The sequence below is a fragment of the Manis pentadactyla genome, chromosome 14, assembly GCF_030020395.1.
Source record: "Manis pentadactyla isolate mManPen7 chromosome 14, mManPen7.hap1, whole genome shotgun sequence".
NCBI classification, from domain to species: domain Eukaryota; kingdom Metazoa; phylum Chordata; class Mammalia; order Pholidota; family Manidae; genus Manis; species Manis pentadactyla.
Window position 1 is genome coordinate 73,860,233 of NC_080032.1, and position 19,300 is coordinate 73,879,532.

The window sequence follows — 19,300 nt, forward strand, 5'->3', positions numbered from 1 at the left end:
ATTGTTTACTGAAAGCACCAAATCATCACCTCCAGCTTCATGCATTTAACAGTAATACCATTTATTGGTAAATGACCAGGTGTCCAATGCTGCCCAGGAGAGTCCCAGTTTATACTTTTGTCCAGCCTTAATTATCAAGTAGGTACTTACTTCCCTTTCATTGATAAGATCGTCTACTTTGGACCTGTTAGTGCCCTCATCAAGATGGATAAGATTCACATATATTACAATAGAAATCTTCCATTTTCTTCCTTCTGGAATTTGTCTTTTTTCTTTTTCTTTATAACTACACTTCCTGCAAATTTCCAGCTGTGAATAAACATAGACATAGATAAACACTGTTGATGCATGACCTTTGCCCAGATGTGATGGTAGGCAGATGACATTGCATTGAGCAAATGAAGAAACTGCCGCTTGGATCAGCACTCACTTAAGAGGAAAGATCATTTCTCCTTTCTTGCTATTTAGCCAAGCATTTACTGTGGGGATTTCCAAAGACCTAGTATTAGGGTTTCTGTCAGAAAGTTGATGGTCATACACACATATCTAGAAAGCAAATAGTTTTAAGTCAAAGGGCACAACTCACTGCATTTCTTCCATACATGTTGTTAATTTAAGGTATGTTTTCTGTTTCAAAAGGTCAGGAAATATCAATTTGATAGCTCATTCTTGCTTTAGCTAATATTTTCTTTCCTTTACATGTAAACACATCCAAGAGCCCAAAAGGGGCAAAGGAAAATCATGTAAATCGCCTGATCTTTTTCAGTGCAATAGCTGAACTTAGGAACTCTGCTCATCTAGCTTCACAGTAAACTCAAACATTGCAGGAAGTTCTGCCTTGCTGAGTGGCCTTTGCGGTCGTACTCTTGGACAAGGAGGACGTGGGGTGATGATGCCTGAGAGCAGATAACGTAAGCTGATAACACAAGCCCCCTTTCTTGTGTATCCCCACTGGTGTCCTGGAGGTGGTTCCTCCTGGCTCAGGAGAACGAACTGTGAAACTCTTTTACCAATTCTGAATTCCTTGATGGTATGTCAGGAATGTAAAATCAACATAGTGGGAATATTCACATACAAGATAATGGCAAATGGTGCAAATCCAAATTTCTATTTTGAGGAGCCAAAAATATTAAACATTTACTGGGACACCACAGGCTACCACTCTCAATAATCTAAATTTACTGATTATTTTAATTCACTGCATGATATTTATTACCAACAATTTGTATTTAATAGTGGGATAAGATACCTATACATTGTCCCATATTCATTATGGATATTTTCCTCTGAACAAGTGGGAGCGTTCCATTCCTATCTTCTTGTATTTCACTTAATGACATACCTTGAGGGATCTTCGTAAATCAGCACACACAAATCATTTTGTGTTAATAGCTACATTGCAAAGTTTGTTTACCATGGTCCCTGTAGATGGAAAAAAGAAAATAGGCAGTTTCCAGTTTTTAGCTATAAATGTTGCAATGACCATTTCTTTTTCATATTGTGCCTTTGTAGAAGCTGCTTTTAGATACAGAAGTGAAAATGCTTTGACAAAATGTAGGTGGATTTAAAATTTTAATAGATATTGTTAATTTGCACTCCTAAAAATATAGGGACAGTTTGGCATTATTTACAGTATCATTTAAAATGTTAACATTTTTCTTCTCTTTCTCCTTTCTCTCTTTTTAAAAAAAAATTTTAATGGCAGACTAGATCAGATTTAAGAATGAGGTATGCACTTTTCATCCTTTTAAGGAGATACTTCTAGTAGGAGGATAAGATAACAAAGGTAAAAAGGCAAGTTTTGTTTTAATTTTGGCAAACAATCATGAAGGGCTTATCTATGAATCAGACACTGTGCATATAAAGTTCTGGGTGCCCAGAAGGTTAAAAGGGCAGACCTGGTTTCTGACCTCATGTCGCTTATATTCTCATAGGAGAGCCACGAGAAAGACAGTCAAGTTTATTTGACAGTCTGTCCACTCTATGTATGTGTTAGGCCATTCCTTCTGTAAGAACTTTTTTACTCTTCTAAACTTGTTCAAAGTCATTGTTGCTGTCAGATATGATCCCACCCTTCCCCATCCTGGGAATTCCCTTTATTTCTTTTCCCTTATGCATTGTTTGTCATCTTTCTCTTAGTTTCCTCCCTCCTTTCTGATACAGCACATCCTCCAATAGCTTCTGGAGAACGGTATGTGGGAAGTACACCTTGTGACACTTGGCTGTGGCAAAATGTTATTACTCTCCTTTCATACATACTCTTATATTCTAGTTTGGTTAAGAATTCTGGTTGTAAAGAAATTTCTCTTAGAATTTTACGGAATTGATTCTATTTTTCCAGCATTCACTGTTGCTGCTGAGCAATCTGGTCAGCAGTATATGACCTGTATTTTCTCTCTTAAAATCTTTAAGACCTTTTCTTTATTCTAAGTATTTTGCAATTTGCAAATGAAATGCCTTAACATGGCTGGTTCTTCATTCATTTTGCAGTGTATTTGGTAAACCAATTCAGCCTGGAAACATTGCAGGCAACAAGGAAGTGTCTGAAGGGAATTTAAAAATAATATGAAAGCTGACTAAAAGATACCAGGATTTGACGACCATGTGCCGGAAATTCCCCCTGAAATCTGTTATTATTCTCAGCTGGTACTATTGAATTTTAATTATATATATTTAAGCTTCAAATTAGCACATTTGCCATCCTTATCCTATATTAAACAGTGTATTCTGTATGGTGGTTAATGTGGAGAGCTAGTTATTGAGTTAGCTCCTCCCTCCCATCAGGTAGAGACCTAGTTACCTTCATTCATTCCATGAGTAAGTTTACAAGGGTTCAGAAACATCTGAGTTATCTTTGATCATAGTTTCTGTCTTCAGCTCTTAGTACACTACATATTTCTGTATTTAAATAGCAGATTCAAAATGAATGATGATAGTGTACTGATTGTATAGGAGAAGAAATGGAACTTGGATTACTTAGAACTGACCACTGGAATTTTTAACTTGGAGTTTAAAGCACAGTGTTACCTGTGAGGTGTAACATTTTTATTTTTGTAGGTGCAGAATTTAGTTCATATGCAATATTGAAAAGTTTAAATAATATCTGATAAGTTCATATTTATTGTTTTTAAATTTTTGTTTACAAATGTTTTCATTTGTTAAAGCAAAATGAATCAAGAAAATAATTGTTTTCTGATTTTTATATAATTATTACAAAAAATAAATACATTGACTATAAGAAAATGGTATTAAAATGATACGTTCCAGGTATAGAATAAACTAGGTATGCCAATGTTTCTAGGAAATAGTTTTGTAATATTTTCACTGGTATTTTCTTCAACTTTTATTTTGTCTTTTTGTAACTTTTCTTATTGGGCTGTTGGAGATCCTGGGTTCATTCTCTAATTTTCTTATCTTTCTTGTCTTAGGTGTTTTTTCTCTCTTTCTTCATTCACTTTCAAAGAGATTTCTTCAACTTTTTATTCCTATTCTTGGTTGATTTTTAAAATTTCTACTATCATATTTTTAATTTTCAAGGGCTTCTTCTTGTTCCTGAATTTTACTTTCTTAATAGCATGCTGTCCCCATCTTATGAAAAAAAAAATACACACACACACACACACACACAAACAGACAACACATATATTTATCACACTAAGGATAATAATTATAAATTTTTTAAAAGTTTTTCTTATGTTCTTTACATTCATCTGTTTCATTAGTAATCATTTCAAACAGTTTGTTTGGTTTTATTTCTCTTTTTCGTGTTTGAGCTTTCCCTAAGTTGTGTATTGATCCTTGTTTCTCCATTCATGTCTAAGAATGAAGTACTGAAACCTAATTTTAAGGTCAGCATGCATAGGTGGAGCTTGTTTATTGAACTGAATTGAATTGAATAAGAGCCCAGGTCAATTTCCCCAAAAAGGAATCCTTTAAGTCTTTGTCATTAGGAGTGGAGAAATAGAGAAAGGAGATGTAATATGAAGTCATCTAATGTTCTGAAAGCTTTGGTTTGAAAAGATTTGGTGATTTTTCTTTGCCTGATGTCCCTAGAGTCAAGGAACTCTTCTCTCCCATCATTCCAGGAAAAGCTCGTCTTCAGGCTGTGCAGTCTGGGAAAAGCAGATCTGAGGTCTCACTTCTGTCTTGAGCTCCATCTTCACTGTTCCTCCCTCTATAGCCCCTTCCGTGTGCGAACCCCCTTGCTTCTACTGGCTTCTCTTCCTGCTGTCATCTCACTTTCGGCATCCTCAGCTCTAAGTCAACAGCAGCTCATCCATCCTCTCAACATCTTCAAACTCCGGCTGACACTGTTCTTCTGCGGAAACCTCTTTCTCAGTCTCTGCCTATATATATCACAAGATATTCTGTTATTGTCATTTTTTGGGTCATTGTATGATAGGAATAGTAAAGATCTGGCTAAATGGCTATGTTTACCACAGAGCTTTCTGAAAACATACCCAGGTAGCAAGCAGAACTTAGCTTTCAGGGGACGCAGCCAGCTTTTGAGAATGGCAGAGCGGGTGGTGCTGTGGGAATTGTGGTTTGAAGAACGCGTACACACACCCCTTCCTGTACCACAACAAGGGAGCTCTTTCCGTCCTTTTAAAATTCTCTGTAATAGGAAACATATTCACTTAATTGAAGGAAACCTTTTTTAACATTTTAGATTTACTTGTTTTTGTTATAGAAGTTATATATAACTCACTTAAAAAAACTTGACAAATGAAGAACAATGTAACTTAGTGTAGATTCTTACATTCTGTGTTTTTTTCATAACTGTGTTTATGTGATATACAGTCTTTCATAACATTTATCTCATGCCCACTCTATTTTAGTGTAATTTTTATTTATTGCAAAATAAATACTAATATAGAAGAGTGCATATATACAGTTTAAAGACAAAATAAAAACATTTTCATGTACCCACTGTATAACTAATGAATTAGAGTATATTTGTATTATCTTACTAGCCAGATTATAAATTTCTTAGGCTGTATAATATTGGATACTTAGGTTTGCCAGGTATTTTACATTTATATGTATTGTTTAATTTAATCTCATAACAGCCCTGAGGTAGGTACTAATATTAGCTCCATTTCACATGTTAGGAAATTGTGGCTTGTGGAGGTTAAGAATTTTGGCCAGTTAATAGGTGGCAGATATGTGGCGGTGGGGCTATGGGGGGGGTGGGCAGGAGGCAAAAGGCAAAACCACAAACCAATGATTTGAACAAAAAGAACTTAATATAAAGAGCTGTTACCTAGGGGTACTTGCTAACTAGGTAACTAAAAGGGTAAAAGAAAATTCTAGGGTGTCAAGAAAGTATCACCTATAAAATACAGGTACCACCTCTAGAACTGAGGGGACAAAGGAAAGATAGAATTACTACACAGTAGAAACCTAAAGAAAGATCTCTGTGTTTCTGAAACCCAGATTTCTCAGGAGGAGCCACTGCTCAGCTGGTTTCAGTGTCTTTTCCCACAGAAGGAGGCTCCATTGGCCTGGGACCCTGGCCTGAGGACCAGCTTCCAACCAGGTGCTGGTGTCTCGAGGGGGCTGGTGGGGTTGAAAATGTTGAAGGAATCACACACTGGATCCAGCTGCTGCTATAGCTGGTGCTGCAGCTCTGATGTTCACAAGACACACTGGTAGCTGGCAGGAAGTGAAGAGTAAGAGGCAAGAATTCCCTTCTTCCTCCAGCCTCCTAGCCTTCCCTTACTGCCCTCTGCTGGCAGAGCCTAACATGGAGATATCTGGCAACCCAGAAAGAAGCGTGGCTGGTTGAGTCCCAGCTTCAGCACCACAGTGGACAATAGAAGAATGGAGTTGGAGTGGAGAGGCAATAACCAAGTAACTGGCATATTGGTGCAAAGCTTAATTTGTAATTTAGGTAAAATTACATACACTGTGTTCAGATCAATGAAATTTGACAAATACACGTGGAGTATAACCATGTAATCAATACCCAAACAAGACACAGATTATTTCCATCACCCCAGGAAGTTCCTTGGTGCTTCCTTTCAATCATTATCACCTTCCATAGGCAACCACTATTTTGATTTATATCATATTAGATTCATTTTGTTCTTTTAAACTTTTAAGAAGTGGAATTAATATAGCATGTACCTTCTTGCATGTTGGAATTATTGATCTGCTTTTTTCCCCTCCACTTTCAAGAGCTTAGTTTAATTATTTTTACAATTATTAAGATTGTTTCTGGTTTTTTTTTTGTTATTGTTAGTTTGGTACTATTTCTAATACCCTGAACATTCTCATTTTTAAATTCATTAGGGGTAATATAGTAAACATCTTCACCTATAAATATTAAATCTCCAGAATAGATTCCTAAAAAAAAAAAAAAAAAATGGAAGTATGTATTGCTTTAGACTCTTGGTAAGTATAATCAAATTCCTTTACAGAAAGGCTAAACCAATTGAATATATTTGGTTATTATTTTAAATCAGGAGGTTAACACTTATTAACCAAGATGCTGAAAGAGATTAATATTACTGTCCAAGAATACATAGCAGAGTATATAGCCCTGGTAAGTTTTAAGTTGTGGTGACTGAGAACATAATGGAAGATAAAGGGGGAAGTCAGGGGTTTGATATTTACTGGGGCCTCTGTGTGAAAGTGCTGAACTGCTGGTTAATGAGTAGATCGTCTGAAAACGGGTGGGTCTTTTTGTTTTGAATTATGTCAAAAGAGACATTCAAATAATTGAAGTGGGAAATTGCCAGACCAATACTGAAAATGGGTCCACAATAGTTAGAGAAAGGTCTTCAGATCATCCAACCTCCCAAAAAAGTGCTTAAATAATTTTCTTGGGTGATTAAAAATTAATAGCTTTGACTTGGCTGGCTCCTATTTCCTGCTATCACTAAATTAAAACATTATTGGGCGAATGTAGTCTGTTCTTATTCAATTGCCCTACACTGTCATGTTTAAAAGTTGTTTACTGGTGAAATAATTAGATGTACAGAAGATTCTGCTTGTTAACTAACTCACATTGTGATAAAGAACCCTGCAAAAGATACTAAATGGGTTTTCTTTCACTTTGTATTTCCTCGTCCAATTCAAATTTTGAAACTGTAATAAGGACAATCTGAGAATCTAGGTAAAGAGGGTATTTTATACATAAAGATCTTGGCTAAACTTCAGTAAGTGTTCCTTGTTGATTTAGCAGAAGCATAGTTCCTTTGACTTTCTGTTTGGTCTCTTGGGACTAAGCTCTCCAGGGATTACTTGAACTCTCAAGTTCAGAGCTCAAGTGGATGTTGTGTGTAAATGTAGAATCACACGGAACAATGGGGTCTTGGAGTCCACTGGGGAAGAGCCCTGAGTTCAGAATTAGTTCCTTCCACACTAACCTTCTGTGAGAGCCCCCTAAGCCGGCACAGTGACCTGATGCTGTTACTTGTAGGATGAAGACTGGTTCATTGCTTCAGTGCGGAATAATCATAGAAAGTTACCAAACAGCACAAAAGCTCTAAGAAACGGCTTTCCTGGAAGAGATCTGAATACTGTGAACGTTCGTACAGTAGGATACAACACCAGATTCTAAATGATACTTTTCATCTTCCAAGTTAAAAATAATTCTTCTTACAAAAATTTTTACATGACAAAAGCATATATATATATATACGCAATTTGTATTGGTGAAAATAAAAATATTTTAATTAATGTCTTTTGTAATTTGGAATTTGCCATCTCATTTCCTCCTTTTTGTACTTAGTGTTTCACTAATGCCCAGCCCAGGACTGGCTCAGTGCCATGCTTGAGGCAGGCACCTAATAAATGTTTGATAGGTGGATTGATTGATTCTGCCTGCTAAGGAAAACAATGGCTGCTAAGGCTTTACTTAAGATATCTTTCTAATAAGAGAATCTATGCCTATAGTTTTTACCTCCAATTAAAAAAATAGAGATTACTGAAGAATAAGATTATTTCTAGTCCAAAGGAAATCATAACTTTATAAATAGCACATCATTCCAAAAATTATTCAAAAGAAAGTGATTTTATTTGCTTTATTCATTTGCAATCAAGACAAATTCTACATTGGCCCCAAAGATAAATTGTTACTTGCTATAGAGTTTTCCTTAAAAGAAAATTGAGGCTGAAATGAGAATTATGTATATAAATAAATCTTCTTCACTATGACACATGTATTTAGTACAAACAGCTAGCATGGCCCATACAAATCTACAGTGGAGAACTGTTTTGTTCAATGTATTCATAAATCAACAGGAATTGGAAGTTAAAGTTAAACTTAATAATTTTATGAGAAATATAAAATAAGAACGTACAGCAAGCACAAAGAATGATAGAGAAAAAATGAAAGCAGTATTTCTAAGATGAAAAAATACATGCATAAATTGATTGGATCCGCTTGGTCTATTCCAGCTGGTGCCAGCACATTGCATGTTAAGAGGATGTTCTGTAATAAAAACTTTGGAGTATTTAGGGTGCTCACCTAGGGCTCCTTCTTCTCCTTCCTTTACATAATTTTGATTTTTGACTTGGTCTGTGTCAGTCCCATGGACTTTATTTTGGTAGATGTATATACAAAACATTTGTTTTGTGGGGATGTTGATCCACTGAAAGATTTTAATCTAGGGGAGGATCATAGCAAGACTTGCATGTTAGAATGATTTGCCTAGTATTTTGGAGGGGGATTCTAGGGCAACCTGGAGACTTGCTGTCCAGTTAAAAAGCTAATGCAATGCTAAGGATGACAAGGATTTGGCCTAAAGCAGACAGAAAATGAATGGAGCAAATGGGATGAATTTAAGAGTCTGTAAGTGGAAGTATTTACAAAACTGGATTACCGACTAGAAATAGGAAGTGAGAAAAAAAGATTCTAAGATTAATATAAGCAGGGAGGGTGGAGCCAAGATGGCGGCATGAGTAGGACAGTGGGAATCTCTTCCCCAAAACATATATTTTTGAAAATACAACAAATACAACTAATCCTAAAAGAGAGACCAGAAGACACAGGACAACAGGCAGACCACATCCACACCTGCGAGAGCCCAGTGCCTGGTGAAAGGGGTAAGATACAAGCTGCAGCCAAGTGGGACCCGAGCGCTGCTCACCCCAGCTCCCGGCGGGAGGAGAGGAGTCGGAGTGGGGAGGGAGAGGGAGCCCAGGACTGCTGAACACCCAGCCCCAGCCATCCGGGCCAGAGCGCAGACACAGTGCGTGCGTGGGGTGCTGGATACTAGGGAAACAGGGCAGTAAGAACTGTGAGCAGGTCCCGAAGCCAGCACCCCAGGGACAAAGAAAAGCGAGTGCTTTTTGAAAGTCTTAAAGGGACAGGGACTCCACAGCAGGACGGAAGTATCCCGGGTCACAGTCCAGCAGCTCGAAATTCCAGGGAACTCTGGGAGCACTAACCCCCAGGGCAATAGCTCTGAGACCCCTCATGGAGGTAAACAGCCAAACAGCACCCCAGTCCATTACCCCTCCGGGGCCCCACAAGAGCAGAGCAGCGGCCTGAGGCTGGCCACACCCACAGCAAGGGAGCTTCCTCCATACCGGCCTGGCAAGATACAGAGACCCAGTCTACACGCAATTGCCCAACACAATCCACTAGGGGTCGCAGTTGGCCCAGGAAAGAAAGGCCAGGAGCTAGTGAAAAGCCTTGGCACTCCCAGCTGACAGAAAGCCAATAGCTCACCATTACACCTATCAACATGAAAAGGCAAAAAAATTTGATCCACACAAGACTAACCCAGACAGCTTCAACATCTGCTGCATCTTCCCCTGAGAAGGAATCTGGGGAGATAGATTTAACCAGCCTTCCTGAAAAAGAATTCAAAACAAAAGTCATAACCATGCTGATGGACTTGCAGAGAAATATGCAAGAACTAAGGAAAGAGAATACAGAAATAAAACAAGCTCTGGAAGGACTTCAAAACAGAATGGACGAGATGCAAGAGACCATTAATGGACTAGAAAACAGAGAACAGGAATGCAGAGAAGCTGATGCAGAGAGAGATAAAAGGATCTCCAGGAATGAAAGAATTTTAAGAGAACGGTGTGACCGATCAAAACAGAATAATATCCGCATTATAGGGGTACCAGAAGAAGAAGAAGAGAGAAAAAGGGATAGAAAGTATCTTGGAAGAAATAATTGCTGAAAACTTCCCCACACTAGGGGATGAAATGGCCTCTCAGACCACAGAGGTACACAGAACTCCCATGACAAGAGATCTAAGGAGGTCAACACCAAGACACATAATAATTAAAATGGCAAAGATCAAAGACAAGGACAAAGTATTAAAGGCAGCCAAAGAGAAAAAAAGGTCACCTACAAAGGAAAACCCACCAGGCTATCATCAGACTTCTCAACAGAAACCCTACAGGCCAGAAGAGAATGGCATGATATACTTAATGCAATGAAACAGAAGGGCCTTGAACCAAGAATACTGTATCCAGCATCATTATCATTTAAATATGAAGGAGGGATTAAACAATTCCCAGACAAGCACAAATTGAAGGAATTTGCCTCCCACAAACCACCTCTACGGGGCATCTTACAGGGACTGCTCTAGATGGGAGCACTCCTAAAAAGAGCACAGAACAAAACACCCAACATATGAAGAAGGGAGGAGGAGGAATAAGAAGGGAGAGAAATAAAGAATCATCAGACCGTGTTTATAATAGCTCAGTAAGTGAGTTAAGTTAGACAGTAAGATATTAAAGAAGCTAACTCTGAACCTTTGGTAACCACAAACTTAAAGCCTGCAATGGCAATAAGTACATACCTTTCAATAATCACCCTAAATGTAAATGGACCGAATGCACCAATCAAAAGACACAGAGTAATAGAATGCATATAAAAGCAGGACCCATCCATATGCTGCTTACAAGAGACTCACCTCAAAGACATGCACGGAGTAAAAGTCATGGGATGGAAAAAGATATTTCATGCAAACAACAGAGAGAAAAAAGCAGGTGTTGCAATCCTAGTATCAGACAAAATAGACTTCAAAATAAAGAAAGTAACAAAAATAAAGAAGGACATTACATAATGATAAAGTGCTCAGTCCAACAAGAGGATATAACCATTCTAAATATATATGCACCCAATACAGGAGCACCAACATATGTGAAACAAATACTAACAGAATTAAAGGCGGAAATAGAATGCAATGCATTCATTCTGGGAGACTTCAACACACCACTCACTCCAAAGGACAGATCCACCAGACAGAAAATAAGTAAGGACACAGAGGCACTGAACAACACACTACAACAGATGGACCCAATGGACATCTACAGAACTGTACACCCTAAAGCAACAGGATACACATTCTTCTGAAGTGCACATGGAACATTCTCCAGAATAGACCACATACTAGGCCACAAAAAGAGCCTCAATAAATTCCAAAAGATTGAAATCCTACCAACAAAGGCATAAACCTAGAAATGAATTGTACAAAGAAAGCAAAAAGGCTCACAAACACATGGAGGCTTAACAACATGCTCCTAAATTATCAATGGATCAATGACCAAATCAAAATGGAGATCCAGCAATATATGGAAACAAATGACAACAACACAAAGCCCGAACTACTGTGGGATACAGCAGAAGCAGTCTTAAGAGGAAAGTATATAGCAATCCAGGCATATTTAAAGAAGGAAGATCAATCCCAAATGAATGGTCTAATGTCACAATTATCGAAATTGGAGAAAGAAGAACAAAAGAGGCCTACGGTCAGCAGAAGGAGGGACATAATAAAGATCAGAGATGAAATAAATAACATTGAGAAGAATAAAACAATAGCAAAAATCAATGAAACCAAGAGCTGGTTCTTCAAGAAAATAAACAAAATAGATAAGCCCCTAGCCAGATTTATTAAGAGGAAAAGAGAGTCAACACAAATCAACAGAATCAGAAACGAGAAAGGAAAAATCATGACGGACCCCACAGAAATACAAGGAATTATTAGAGAATACTATGAAAACCTATATGCTAACAAGCTGGGAAACCTAGGAGAAATGGACAACTTCCTAGAAAAATACAACCTTCCAAGACTGACCCAGAAAGAAACAGAAAATCTAAACAGACCAATTACCAGCAACGAAATTGAAGCGGTAATCAAAAAACTACCAAAGGATAATACTCACAGGCCAGATGGACTTACCTCAGAATTTTATCAGACATACAGAGAAGACATAATACCCATTCTCCTTAAAGTTTTCCAAAAAAAAGAAGAGGAGGGAATACTCCCAAACTCATTCTATGAAGCCAACATCACCCTAATACCAAAACCAGGCAAAGACCCCACCAAAAAAGAAAACTACAGACCAATATCCCTGATGAACATAGATGCAAAAATACTCAACAAAATATTAGCAAATCGAATTCAAAAATATATCAAAAGGATCATACACCACCACCAAGTGGGATTCATCCCAGGGACACAAGGATGCTATAACATTCGAAAATCCATCATCATCCACCACATCAACAAAAAGAAAGACAAAAACCACATGATCATCTCCACAGATGCTGAAAAACCATTCGATAAAATTCAACATTCATTCATGATAAAAACTCTCAACAAAATGGGTATAGAGGGCAAGTACCTCAATATAATAAAAGCCATATGTGATAAACCCACAGCCAACATCATACTGAACAGCGAGCAGCTGAAAGCATTTCCTCTAAGATCAGGAACAAGACAGGGATGCCCACTCTCCCCACTGTTATTCAACATAGTACTGGAGGTCCTAGCCACGGCAATCAGACAAAACAAAGAAATACAAGGAATCCAGATTGGTAAAGAAGAAGTTAAACTGTCACTATTTGCACATGACATGACATTGTACATAAAAAACCCTAACGAATCCACTCCAAAACTACTAGAACTACTATCGGAATACAGCAAAGTTTGCAGGATACAAAATTAATACACAGAAATCTGTGGCTTTCCTATACACTAACAATAAACTAATGGAAAGAGAAATCAGGGAGACAGTTCCATTCACAATAGCATCAAAAAGAATAAAATAGCTAGGAATAAAGCTAACCAAACAAGTGAAAGGCCTATACCCTGAAAACTATAAGACACTCTTAAGAGAAATTAAAGGGGACACTAACAAATGGAAACTCATCCCATGCTCCTGGCTAGGAAGAATTAATATCGTCAAAATGGCCATCCTGCCCAAAGCAATATACAGATTCGATGCAATACCTATCAAACTACCAACAGCATTCTCCAATGAACTGGAACAAATAGTTCAAAATTTCATATGGAAACACCAAAGACCCCAAATAGCTAAAGCAATCCTGAGAAGGAAGAATAAAGTGGGGGGGGGTCTAACTCCCCAACTTCAGGCTCTACTACAAAGCCACAGTAATCAAGACAATTTGGTAATGGCACAAGAACAGAGCCACAGACCAATGGAACAGAATAGAGACTCCAAACATTATCCCAAACATACATGGTCAACTAATATTTGATGAAGGGGCCATGGACATACAATGGCGAAATGACAGTCTCTTCAACAGATATTGCTGGCAAAACTGGAGAGCTACATGTAAGAGAATGAAACTGGATCACTGTCTAACCCCATACACAAAAGTAAATTCGAAATGGATCAAAGACTTGAATGTAAGTCATGAAACCATAAAACTCTTAGAAAAAAACATAGGCAAATATCTCTTAGACATAAACATGAGTGATCTCTTCTTGAACATATCTCCCCGGGCAAGGGAAGCAAACGCAAAAATGAACAAATGGGACTATATCAAGTTGAAAAGTTTCTGTACAGCAAAGGACACCATCAATAGAACAAAAAGGTATCCAACAGTATGGGAGAATATATTCATAAATGACAGATCGGATAAAGGCTTGACATCCAAAATATATAAAGAGCTCACACACCTCAACAAACAAAAAGCAAATAACCCAATTAAAAAATGGGCAGAGGAGCTGAATAGACAGTTCTCTAAAGAAGAAATACAGATGGCCAACAGGCACATGAAAAGATGCTCCACATCGCTTGTCATCAGAGAAATGCAAATTAAAACCACAATGAGATATCATCTCACACCAGTAAGGATGGCTACCATCCAAAAGACAAACAACAACAAATGTTGGCGAGGATGTGGAGAAAGGGGAACCCTCGTACACTGCTGGTGGAAATGTAAATTAGTTCAACCATTGTGGAAAGCAGTATGGAGGTTCCTCAAAATGCTCAAAATAGAAATACCATTTGACCCAGGAATTCCACTTCTAGGAATTTACCCCAAGAATGCAGCAGTCCAGTTTGAAAAAGACAGATGCACCCCTATGTTTATCGCTGCACTATTTACAATAGCCAAGATATGGAAGCAACCTAAATGTCCATCAGTAGATGAATGGATAAAGAAGAGGTGGTACATATACACAATGGAATATTACTCAGCCATAAGAAAAAAACAAATCCTCCCATTTGCAACAGCATGGATGGAGCTAGAAGGTATTATGCTCTGTGAAGTAAGCCAGGCGGAGAAAGACAAGTACCAAATGATTTCACTCATATGTGGAGTATAAGAACAAAAGAAAACTGAAGGAACAAAACAGCAGCAGAAGCACAGAACCCAAGAATGGCCTAACAGGTACAAAAGGGAAAGGGACTGGGAAGGACGGGTGGGAATGGAGGGATAAGGGCAGGAAAAAAAGAGAGGGGCATTACGATTAGCATGTATATTGGGGGGGGGTACAGGGAGGGCTGTGCAACACAGAGAAGACAAGTAGTGATTTTACAGCATCTTACTATGTTGATGGACAGTGACTGTGGACTGGGATGTGGGGTGGACTTGGTGAAGGGGGGAGCCTAGTAAACATAATGTCCTTCATGTAACTGTAGATTAATGATACCAAAAGAAAATTTAAAAATATATATAATAAAATGCAAAAGCTCAAAATAAAAGATTAATATAAGCAGGTTTTGTTTTTGGTGTTGTGTGTGTGTGTATGTGTGTGTCTGTTTTATATACTGATGTAACTATTCCAAGATCCCAGAAAATAGCCCATATTTCATTAAACATTTACTGAGAAAATGCATAAATGAATAGATGATTTTGGCAACTAGATGGGTGATGGTGCCAGAGAGATATGAAAGCAGCAACAGGTTTGCAATATGGGGAAACTTGAGTATATGACTTTAGAAGTCTTAGATATTAGGAAACATAGTAATATCGGTTCAGAAATACTGAGCATCTGTATGAGCAGCTTTAAACCACATGATGGAGAAAGGTATGGGCTGAAGAGTATGTAAGTTTTTAGAATAAAGGATTGGTTAAAGTGGTTTAACCATGATTCAGATTATCTTGGAAATCTGTGATGGCTACGAAGAGTAAATTTCCAAGTAATGCTAATATTTAAGGAGGTTTTAGGGGGAAAGGAAATTGCAATTGACAGGAAGTGTTCCAAAAACTAAGAATACCAATGCACTACATTGCTGAAATCCAAGGTAAGAGAGTGACAAGAAGGACATTTTGAACAGTATTGTTAAATGCTCCAGATAAGATCAGGAAAATTAATACTACATATTTGGCAATAAGCAGGTTCATTTGTTTATTCTTTCCTCTTTATTTATTGAATGAGTTGATAATTTGGACTATGTAGCGGGTTGTTAGTTAGGTGCTTTGCTGGGGACCAATGCTACAATGTTATGCAAGACCGACATAGTTCCTGCCCCCAAAGATTTTTATCTAATCAAAAAAAGAAAGCCAATGAGTAATGAAATAAATGAACATTTATTTATGAAACTTAGTATGAAATAATGAATACATTTTATTAAGAAAAAAAATGGTGCAATAGAGTTAGAGAGGGATGGAGAGGTTGTCTACAACAGAGTAATAAAGAACATTTTCTCTAGAGAGGTAATTTTCAAGCTGGGAGCTGAAGCATGAGAAAGAGCCAGCTACATGAAGACCAGGTGGAAGAATATTCTGGGTTGAGGGTAAAATTAGTGCAAAGGCCTAAAGCAGGAATGTGCTTTTGAGTTCTAGAAAATGAAAGATCAGTGTGACTGGGAGCAACTGTAGCAAGGGACAAGTGGTGGGAGATGAGGTCAGGGACAGGTGCATAGGTTTCCAATATAATCTGAATCATGATTAAACTACTTTAACCAGTCCTTTATTCTAAAAACTAGTCTTTTCTTTCCTCCTTTTCCTTATTTATTCCACTGCCAGCACCTCACTCCCACCCCCACCCACAGCACACCTACTCCATGGCCTAACCAACAGCACATCTAAGACACTATAATTTGACCTAGACCTTCAATTGTACCTTCATCCTTTGCTACCCTCTCCCTTGCTCTCTTGCTCTCTATATTGCTAGCACCTGATTTGTTTCTGTCCTCACCAAAGTATGATTTCCCTCTGCTTGTAAAACCACTTCCCATTCTTTATATAAGTCAGAGTGCAGATATCATAGCTAAGACAATTTTCCAACCTTTCCTATCAGATCCCAGGTTTCTTGGTGCCTCTTCTCTGTATGTCCTTTCACACCCTCTGTAGAACTGTAGTTTACCATATTCAAATATCCAATACACGCGCGCGCGCGCACACACACACACACACACACAAACATACACACATACCTTTCACCCATTAGAAGATAAGGACTTTAAGGGTAGGGCTTGTATATTTTCTCCACAAATTTTTGCATCATGTCTAAGACAAGGGAGGCTCAAAAATATTAACTGAATCAATAGATAAATATATGAATGTATTTGTGGTTGCTAGGACGTTGGGTTAAAATTCTGCCAAAAATACCAACAAAATAAGAAACTTTTTTGAGTATTTTCTGATCCTTGCCTTTTCACAATTAGAGGCTCATTCTCTAAGCTTATGCTTGTATTTCAAATTAAGAGCCTCATGGGTATAGCAGGCACTTAGGGTCAGAAAGAAAAGCAGCTGGAGAAAGGAGATGCCCGTGTAGAAGACCATGACTCCTGCTGGGGGTGGGAATGCGCCAGCCTTAAAAGCATCAGCATTGAAGGAAATAAACATTTGCTAAGTCCTAGTGTATGCAGAAGTGTGTGAAGTACTGTATATTTTCACTGGGTGAATTAGGAGGCCTACAGGACCACAGTGACCCTCCTCCTAGACTATTGCTTTTCTATTTTATCCAGGAACGAAGGTTCAAGAATATTATTTATTTCCTTCTCATTATTAGCCATTGCACATTAAATGTTAAGCAGCCTGAAAGGAATGAAATGCTCTGCCTTTGTCACTTTTTGGTAGGGCTTTCTACAGAACTGTGGATTTGATGACAGGTCAAGAAAAAGATGTCTCATGGACAGACACAGACTGACTGACCACCTGACAGCAGGATCAGATCGTGCAAGCTTGAAGGAGAGGGATAAGCAGATCTGAATCTAAGAAAGTAAAAACAGAGCTGAGTATGTGCACATAAGAAATGTGTGCATACATATCTGGGATAAAAAAAAGATCCTCAGGCTTAAAACATTTAGTCTTAAATGTCTACAAATCATTAAAAAATGTAGAGCCTGTGCTAACTAATGTCTTCACAGAAGCTGCAGTACGTCTCCCCTCCTGAGTCCCATACCCCACCATCAATGGCACTAATGTCATGTAGTCTGTCTATTAAGTTTATAAAAGAATTGTTCTGTCTACCTGCATGAAAAATTCATTGGTCCCTGCACTGTAAGTGGCTTTGTGTTTAATACAGGTATATCTTACTTGTCAAATTGCTTTTTGGGTTAAGAAGTTTTTAAAAATTCTCTGCTTTTATTTATTATCTTATTACATTTTTAACTGTTGATGTTTATTTTTTATTTGACAGTCAATGAATTTTCTCTGGGCCTGCCTTTTTAGTACTGGCTGATGTTTTATAACATATTGATTCCCAATATTTTAAACTGACCCACTGTTGATATGAGGATCACACTGGGAAGTAAGATGTTTACATCTTGCTATGAATAGCAGATAAATGAAATAATAAAGGTTGTCAAAAGCTGAGGAATAAAGTAAGCCAGTTCTTGTTTGCTCTCAAGGATATATTGCTATGGAGCTTAGAACCAGCTAACTTCATAATGCACAAAGAGTGAAGTGGTTCTGGGCAGCAGCCTCTATGTTGGATATTTGAGATATTGAAGAAAAAAATCTACAAAAAATACTATTAAATATAGAGTGCTTAATATAGGTCCATCATAAAGCACTTTATTGAAAATAAAAACCTTACTGTATTGGGCTCTGGAGACTGACTGCTTAAGTTCATATCCTGTCTCTGCCTTCTACTTCTTTGAACTGACCTTCAACAAGACATTTAGCTGTCAGTGTCTTGGGTTCCTCACATATAAAATGCAAATAGGAATAATACATCTATAATTGTTATGAAGAGCAACAGAGTCAATGTGAGTAAGCATTTAGAATATTGCCTGGTGCATAATAAGTGTGTTAGAAATATTAGCTATTGTCAGTACTATTATAATTAGTCACAAGGGAATGGACTTTATAAAACTTCTGTAGGTAGAGGTATGTTCTTTTAACCTTATTTCTGTACTTCTCTTTTGAAATAAGTGCCATATATAATGATATCTAATAAGATGTCATTAGTTATTTACCTTTTCTGATTCAAGAAATGACACATCTATTTCATCCATAGCTTCAGTTTTCCAGGTAGAGTTGAGTTCCCTCCTTGGTCTCTCAAAGAACTTAGCCCAGGCTCTCTTGTGGCCCATACCGCAATGTATCATAATTGGTCTGCTCACATATCTTTTCCCCAAGTGGATTGTTGATTTCTTAAGGACAAATGAAATATAGTATTCTTATTTTTACCTCCAGGATTGAGAAGACAGCTTGCCAAGTATTAGTTGTACCTAACGTATTAGCCGGATGCTGGGTGACTGTCCCCCAATGAAATAAGCTGTAGTATTGTGCTTACTTGGACTTTTATTTTTCCCAATCCCTTTGTCTATAGCATGTATTAATTTCAAGTGTTTTGTGCTAACAGGTATTAGATTTTAAATTTTGGTTTAATACAATAATAATGTTTAAGATAAAAAGGATGGTTTCATAGGTATATGAAGTACATCTGTAGCTTTTTAAAGTACACAGTGATTCTGACCTCTTCTGACCTCACCTACTTCAACCTTTTCTATTCCCTCTTTCTACATTCTACCAGGTGGCTTCTGAACTCTGCTTGGACCACCCACGTCAGAAAATTCTCTCTCTTCCGAAGTAGCCCATTTCATCTCTGCATGGCTTTGACCATCTCTAAGAGCTCTCTTACACTGGGTTGAGGGAAAAACAGACCTTGTCCCTGTT